General features: G+C 39.2%; 1 long non-coding RNA gene across 1 annotated transcript; it reads left to right on the forward strand.

Moving 5' to 3' along the window:
- Positions 1–8,091, forward strand: LOC129150605 (uncharacterized). The gene is made up of 3 exons (XR_008557326.1): positions 1–15; positions 137–202; positions 7,597–8,091. It is a non-coding gene; the product is annotated as an uncharacterized LOC129150605 (long non-coding RNA).
- The last annotated feature ends 868 nt before the right edge of the window (positions 8,092–8,959 follow it).

Consider the following 8,959-nt stretch of genomic DNA (forward strand, 5'->3'; position numbering starts at 1 on the left):
CCCCCTGGAGAGCCTGTGAGTTATCCAAAATCCATTTATTTTTCTTTTAAAGTTGTTATAACATACAGAAAAGTACGCAAGTCTTATATATATAGGTCAATACGTTTTTAACATGTGTATTCTGTATGTATTCCAGATCAAGATACAGAATAGTTCCAACTCGCTGAACACTTCGAGTACTCCCTTTTAGTATCGCCCAAGGGTAACTACAATCTTGATTTCTATCCCAGAGACAAGCGTTTCCTGTTTTGAACTTCATATAAATGAAATCATACATTGTGTAGTTTTCTGTACCTGGCTTCTTTCCTTTAATGTTAGGCTTATGTGGTGGCATGTATCAGTTGTTCGTTTTTAAAAATTAGTGTGTAGATTTCCATTGTATATTTATATTATAATTTATCTATTCAATTTATGGACATTGGGTTGTTTCCAGTTTGGGGCTATTGCAAATAAAGTTTCTATAAACTTTTTTATGTTTGTTTTTGGTAGAAATACTCATGGATTTCTGTTGACTATATGCCCAGGAGTAGATATATTTAGCTCTAGTAGATATTAACAAATCTATTTTTAAAATAATTGTTTCAATTGACATTTCTATCAGTAATGTAAGAGAATTCTAGTTGTTCTACATCCTTATAACTATTTGGTATTGTTGTTATTTTTCAATTTTAGCCATACTGGTAGCTATATAGTCATATTTCATTGTAGTGTGTGCATATATGTATGTGTGTGCATGTGTGTGTCTTTAAGTGAGAATGTATTAAGATTTAACTCATTAATGAAGGAGCCAAAATAATGGTAAAACTTATATAAAGAATTATAGGAGCATGAGAAGTAGTTAGAGTCATTGAAAGAAAAAATGTTAATTTAGATACAAATGTGACTAATGTCCTACAGGTCAATAAAACTATAACTTTCTGGGTTATCTTTTCCATTGGAAATCATTTTTATCTCTACAGGAAAAAATATCATTTGCCTTACTCTAGAGAGAATAATTTACTTCATTCAATTTTCTAGAAGTTAATGACTATCTGAAGTTCTAAAATATCCTAATAAGTAGCAATTAGTGCATCAAGAGTGAGCCTGCTTGACAATGAAAAGACTTGCAGTTCACTGTTCTCAGCATCTATATATATAAAAGCCTAAGCAACCGTTACAACCAAACGACCGGAATGACTGGACCAACCAGTCTACCAGTGGCTATTACGTACACTGACCACCAGGAGGCAGACACTCTATGCAGGAGCTGCCCCCTGGTGGTCAGTGTGCTCCCACAGCCAACCTCCCGGGGCCCCTCTCCCCAGCGGGCCAACCTCACACAGCCCCTCCACCTGGCTGGCCAGCGCTCCCCCCCCCCCCCCATAGGCCTCGATCGCCAGCCATGCCAAGAGATCCCCCCTGTGCACGATTTCATGCACCGGGCCTCTAGTTTACTAGATAAATTGAAAAGCTGCCAAGTTTCAGTTTGCCCAAAACAAGAGATGGCTTTCTAGCCAATCCAGGCCACAAGACAAGCAGCTCGGCTAATTGGCTATTATGACCCAGAATAAGCAATTCATTGCATTTTTGTGGACAAAGCTGAAAACTAACAAAAAGCAGTAAGGAAAGGTATAGAAGAAAAAAGAAAATTTAAAAAATAAATATATATGCATATTTATGTATAATAAATACATGTGCATATGTTTATTTTTTACCTTTTCTTTCTTTTCTATTCCTTTCCTCATCACTTTTTATAGGTTAAAAAGTGTTGGTAATTTTAACTTTTCAACTTTATCAACTTTGATAACACAGAAAGCAAAACCCAGAAAAAGACTCCACATTCATCTTTCTGAAATTGGAGATGAGACCCTAGTAGATAATCATGATTTCCCCCTCTAATAACCATTCCATGTTCTCTTTGTTTTTATCTTCTGAAATGGCTGAGGATGAATAACAGGTGATTAACCAGACCTTCCAGTAGCTGTTCTTTAACATTTACCACTGAGCATGGAAGTATTGGGAGAAACCCCTGAGAATGTCTTGGGTACCAGATATATTAATCCATGATTGCATTGCAAAGAGCAATTATATTTATTCTTGAAGGTCAGAATCAGTTACTTCAGGCAACCAGTTAGCCCATTTGAGAGGCTCACACTGTAGCATGAGGAACCTAAATTTCTAGACAGCAGTTTCGGTTTCCAATCTGTTTAAGCCATTGGAGTTGGGTCCCTTTTCCTCATAGTGGAACACAATCCCCAGCTAATAAGACAAGTCCATGTTTGTGCCACATAGTCTATTTGACTTGATCTCCCAGCCTGCAGAATGAGAGAATGGGGAGCCATTGTGTTCCCTCTCCCTGGAATGTCCTTCCTCCCTTTTCACTTTGCTGGCTTCCTGTCCTGCAGGTTTCAGCTTAATGCCGTCTCCTCAAAAGGCCTTATCTCATTATTCCATCTAGAATAAGCCTCCCCACCCCTATATTATTATGTGTCACAAGACTTTATTTATTCCTCATTTTTTACTATTTTGTTTGTTTACATTATTTTCAATTCTCCTCATCCTCCACTAGATTTAGCAGTACCACAAGCAAGGACCTTCTATCTTGGTCTTTGCTGATTCCTCATGACCTAGAACAGGCACATAATTGGTGTTCATTATACATGAGTTAAAGCATTGCGATTGAACTAACTAATGATTTTTTAAAAGCAAAAGCTATCATCAGATTTTAGTTTACTGCTATCACATGAGCAGTACATGGGAGGAGGCAACACTTGATAGGAGACCAAGAAGGAAGTCTGCAACAAGCCTTAATAATAGAACACAGCCAGGGCCTCTGGGTTTGGGAGTTTCCAATCACAGATGGGTGTTCTCTTGGGCCATTAAGCCATGAGGCAAGAGGGACAGAATCAAGACTAGACCCAAACATTTTCTTATAGCACAAATAAACTATAGGACCTCTGGAATCAACAGATAAGATGACCCACTCTTAGAACATGTGACCGCTCAGCCTCTTTCCCAGACACAACAGTTTTTCTGAATGTGCTCATGAGCAGCTGTCGATTCAGTAGGAATGACGATTATTATACACAGCTTGAAAGCACAAGCTTCCTCTGACTGAGGCTGACCTGGCTACTGCCAGTCAGAGTTCCCTTGAGCAACAGCAGCAAGCGATCTGTACACAAATCTTGGAAGGGGCAGTGATTTGTCCCCCGTGGAGTTCCTTATCTCCCTCCTCCCTCCACATCTACATTTAGGTTTTCTCTCCTACCCATCATGCTTCTGTCTGGTCCAGTATCTATGGATGTACTGTCTTATTCACCACCATATTTTATCACACAACACTGTTCTGATGAAAGAACTCTTTTTACAGGGAAAGGAGTAGAGTAAATATAGCCAAGTGTCTACTTGACATCTCTTTTGGGACACCAAGTAGATATACCCCCCAAAATATCAGGATGGGTCTGGAACACCCCAATTTTGTTATAAAACATCAGGGTCAGAGCTAGAAGAATGAAGTGGAAGGCAGCAGGGTTCCCTACAGCTAAGTTATGCCTATTTGAGAATAACTTCAAAACAAAGCTCTGAAGGGAGAAGATGGTATAAAAACACACACAAAAGATAGTTGTAATACTAAGAAAGATAAAAAGAATAGGTTATTTTCATTTTGCTTGACATTTAAATGTAGGCAAATGTTGACATTCATGGAGTTTTTCTTTTATTACTATATGTTTCAACGTATACATATGTATTTGTCTCTATCTTCATAAACAGGAAAGGGTGAATAAAAACATGTGAGTGAGCCAAATAGTTCTAGAGAAGCAGGAACTGTACCAAGAATAGGGAGGTCTGATCAGCTCTGCTGATTTCACAACAGTCAGGGCGGTGAGGGGCCTGGCAGTCATTAGTTTCAGTAGTAACCCAGGGAGATCAATTACAAAGAGGCTTCCAAAAGGATGAACTCGCCAAAATTCCTCTTTAGAACTAAAGAGGAATGCTACCCATGCAAATTTAATCCCTCCTTTTCTAAGAAGGGAAACTACTGACAGTAATTTTAATAACATAGTGGTAAATACTTACATTTTTAAAATGTTAGTAGTCAATGTCTATATAGCAAAATGGACAACTCGTGTCAGAAAAATTGAAGGCTACAAATTTGAAAAATGTGTCAAAAACTGAAACTCTGCCTAAGAGGCAGGGATCTGAGAGTCCCATGATGAAACAAGTGAAAATGATTTTATGAAGCGGCCTCGGCCTATGATCAAAACTTAGATTTGAATTGTCTTGGACTGTGCAACCCAAGAACTTATGAGTTCTGCTCAAGAACATACAACATCCTTAGCAATGGCTTTTGTGCCAGAAAAAATTTATTCGGGGGATATTGTCATTTTTTTCAATGATAATTAATTTATGAAAACTACAAATTCAAATTCATTGAGTTTTTTTTTAAATTCAACTCAAAAACTTCATTACTGTGTTTATAATCTGAAAACTTTTAACAATCACATTTAAAAGGGCTTTTATAATTTAATTGAATTATTTTAAATATTTATGAATTTAATATATTCCCTATTATCTTTGAGTACTTCAACTGTACAATAAACAATTATCAAGAGCTGTAAAAGGCCTAGTATTTTATCCTCCTTGGAAGCTGGTAAGTTAGCCTGTAAAAGTTTCTTAGCCCTTAGCAGAAGACAAGAGACTCCTAGGTGAGAGACAAAGGCCTTTAATACTCACAGCAATAGCAGCAGCCAGAGTACCATCATTTTGCATTGGTTCACTGTTCAATAGGTCTGGTTAATCATAGTGTGATGATTAAATTTAATGTGGTGTCTTGGATGGAATCCAGAAACAGAAAACAGGACATTAGGTAAAAAGTAACTAAGACTAAAAAAATCTGAATAAAGTGTAGACTTCAGTTAATAATAATGTATCAATATAGGTTCATTAATTGTGACAAGTATGCCCTACTAATGTAAGATGTTAACAAAAGGTGAAACTAGGTATGAAATATAGGGAAATCTCTGTACTGTTTAAAAAAAATTTTTGGTAAATTTAAAACTATTTTAATATATAGAGTATTTTTTAAGTTGAGTAAATGAAAAATATTAAATAAATGATAGTACATGTTGTAGCTGAATACTGAAAACATTGGGAAAACAGTAGTCAATGACTGAAATTTGGAACACTGGTTTTGAGTATAACGAGGAACATCTGAACTATCTGCTGAGCACTCATTCTTCCCCACCAGTGTCTTCACATGGGGAAGACATGTGATCAAACCACATCAACATCGCCCTGTAGGTTACAATTTCAGATGATCCTTATGCAGCAGTAATTAGAAGCGTCTTTCATCAACCACCCTGAGAATAAGCAGAGTCTAACCACCAAGAGCAGAGCTGAAACTTCTCTGGAGGAAACTGGGGTTTCTTGGTGTCTGGGATCTCAGGGGATTTCCTTGGTGAGGAGTCACTATTAACACCCAGGCTCTGGTTTACCACAGGGGCATGGCTCTTCAGAAGCCTGTGTCTTTTAGCAGTCCCCGTAGCACACTTGAGCCCTTATCTACACAGACAAGACCCCTCACTGGGGACGTAGGGAGACAGAATTGAGGACCATACCTGCTGATGCCCCAACCTCAAAGGCCCCCTACCGTCTGGCTTCCAGTCTGTTCCCAGTCTTCTAGGGATTATAGCACTTGTCCCTTCCTAACTTCAAATCCAAGATCCCAAAGTGAGAGAAGAGAGTGCCAATATTCCTCACCTATAAATGAAGGACGACAAGAAAGAGTTGGTATATATTAGTGGTCTGGGTCTTTATATGAGAATCATCTGGAGGGCTTGTTACAACACAGGTCACTGGTCCCACCTCTTGAGTTCCTGTGCAATATAGGGACAATAATTTACATGTGTAGTAAGTCCCCAATATACTGATGCTACTGGTTGGAGAGCCACACTTTGAGAACCACTGGTTTAAAAGACCTCGAGGGCATCTTCCTATTTTCATATTTATTAAATCCATGTAGCTAAGACTCAGGTGATCATAAGAATTACCTAGGAATTTGGTTAAATAGACAGATAAGCAGGCCCCACCCCAAGAATCAGGCTCCACTGACTCAGAATCAAAAGGAGAGCACTTCAGGTTATTCTCATGATCAGAGGAGTTTGGGAAACTTTATTACATCAGAACTTAGTGTACCATCAGTAAATATGGTCTCGGGTTGGAACAGGACATGGTGGGGAGATCACGGACATTGATAGGTAGCATGAAAGCCCCAGGAGAAATGGGTAAAGCTGAAGGAGGGGGTGCGAAGGGATCATCAGGGTCACAGTCCTGTCTTGACCCTTGCCCACTATGTGCAAAGCACTGCAGAAATCATCTCAATCACTTAGCATGCTTCTTTTTTTTTTCCCCCAGAGGGTCAGAGAGTTTATTAGAGAAGCTTGTCTGATGAGTAACTAAAGCATATGGCTTCTAGAGCTTGTAATGTCCAAGGTGACCATGTGTCCAGGTTTTCCAGAACAATTCACTACTATCACAGCTTCCTATACAGTCCTCACCCCCATTCTCTCTCAGAAGTATCCCAGTTTGGATGATAAATTGTATTACGTATGTAAAACAGATAAATTACAGCTCTAATATTCCACATGTCCATGGATATATAATCATAGTCACTTATTTTTGTTTGATATCTTATACATTAAAAGGTATTTCTATAAAGTAAGTTGGAGGTTATTTTCCCCAGTGTGCAGTTTTGGAAACATAGGCTCAGAGAGGCAAAGTGACATGACCAATATCACAGAGCATTAGAGGCAGAATAATAACCTCTTCTAAACTATAGCCCAATGGGTTTCTTCCAAAATAGTATTATTTGAAGGTAAGTGGTGCTTCTCTTTAAACTATGTTATCTACATGTCCCAGAAAACAAAATTTTGTTATTAAGATGTTCATTCCTTTTAATCTTTTAATATCAGTGACATGAGTCCCTGTTAGAATAAAAATATTCTAAGCCTCTATCAATTAATGGGGTTAAACAAAGGGGTAGTAGAAAGCTGGGCCTAGTTGAGTAGGTAATGAAGGGCATGCCATAAAATGGTAACAGAAGGAAAGACCAGTGAATAGGGAGATGGGCCCTCTCAAAGGTTTTTTGTTAAGAGGAGTTGTAAGGCGAGGAGGGCACCATAATTCCACCTCTCACTTTTACCTGTGTGGTCCCCAGCCATGCTAGCTTGTTCAAAATAAACAGAAACTAATATTAATTCTGGCTGAAAGCAAACTGAAAAATAAAAATTAAAAAAAAAGAAGGAAAGTGATGCTTTAATTTTGGCCTACATTCTCCTCTTAGATTAATTAAGGGGCAGAAAGAAACCTCTCCTTATAGAGAAAGATCCCAGCCAGTGATGGCATCCCAAGATGCCCCATTTAGAAGAGCATTTTCAAAATGCCACCATCCAATAAAGAAGTTTATTCAGTGCAAGACACCCATGAAAAACACACATGGTGTCAAAACAAGCCAGAGGAAAATCATTTGGGCAAAAATTGAAAAAGGATCCCAAGTCAAAGTTATAGAAAATATTCCTTTATTAACTTTTGGTCAAGAATATGTTTGTATATTTTCAGAAAACAACTCCAGGACCATGTGGATTCCTGCAACAGAGAGGAATTGACAGGACTGCTCCAGCCATGAAGACAGAAGAGAAACAGTACAGAGATGGAAGACGCTGACAACGCCTTGCCATACTAGCAGACAGTAGCTGTGCGTTGCTGAAGGATGCCCAGGACCAAACCAGAGACGGTCGGACCTGCATCACCACCATTTGTCCGCCATCCAGAACTGAAATATCAACGCTGACATCTACACATAAGGAACTGTTTGACATTGAAATAAGGACTCAAAAGAACTGTTGGCCCAGAAAGAAACTCACTACAGACTGATTCATTTGCCTCCCAGCATAACCATTATGGCTGGTCTCTTTTTCGATTCTTACAAGTGTATATTTGTATCACATGATCTCACGCATCTAGGGGAAATAATGAGCAACATAAACGAATGAACAAAAACAGACCCGGAGACAGGGAAGCATCGATCAGACTCTTAAACCTCAGAGGGAAGGTAGGGGAGGGTGGGGGAAAAGGGGGAGAGATCAACCAAAGGACTTGTATGCATGCATATAAGCCTAACCAGTGGTCACGGACAACAGGGGGGTGGGGGCATACGTGGGGAGGGGTTTGGAGTGGGAATGGGGGGATGAGGACAATTATGTGATACCATAATCAATAAAAAAATAAAAAGAAGTTTATTCAGGCTCGGCCAGCATAACTCAGTGGTTGAACATCGACCAGCAGGTCACAGTTTGATTCTTGGTCAGGGCATATGCCCGGGTTGCAGATCCCAAGTGGGGGGCATGCAGGAGGCGACTGATCAATGATTCTCTTTCATCATTGATGTTTTTATCTCTCTCTCCCTCTTCTCTGAAATAAAAAATATTTTTTTAAAAAAAGAAATTTATTCAGAATGAGACCAATAATCTTCCTGGAGGTATTTCTCTCCTTCTTCTCTGAAAGGCAGGATTCTGGGCCATGTCATTGTCCCTCGTGGTGACACCCCTTCTTTCCCACAGCATGGGGTGGGGCTTGCTCAATTAAACAAGAAACTCAAGGAGAAGGCCGTTAGAAAATTGGAAAGAGTGGCAGCTAGAGAGCAGATGCTCCTGCCTTATAAATTAGTAGGAGATTATGCATGGACAGCTGTACCATATAAATGCCCAGTTTTTATACCACACCATGACCCACTGTGTTTATCATATGGTCCAGCATCTGGTCAATTCTGTCCCCAACTTCCACATATCTATTCAAATCAAGCATTGGCTGGGGATTTATTTATGTGTACGATTCAATCTCAATCAGAATACCCTCCTGAGGTCTCAACTTGCAGTGTGGCAGAGAAAAACCCAGCAAGCCCTTTGTGTTGCAATTGTAAGTT

This window comes from Eptesicus fuscus, chromosome 10 (genome assembly GCF_027574615.1).
Source record: "Eptesicus fuscus isolate TK198812 chromosome 10, DD_ASM_mEF_20220401, whole genome shotgun sequence".
NCBI lineage: Eukaryota > Metazoa > Chordata > Mammalia > Chiroptera > Vespertilionidae > Eptesicus > Eptesicus fuscus.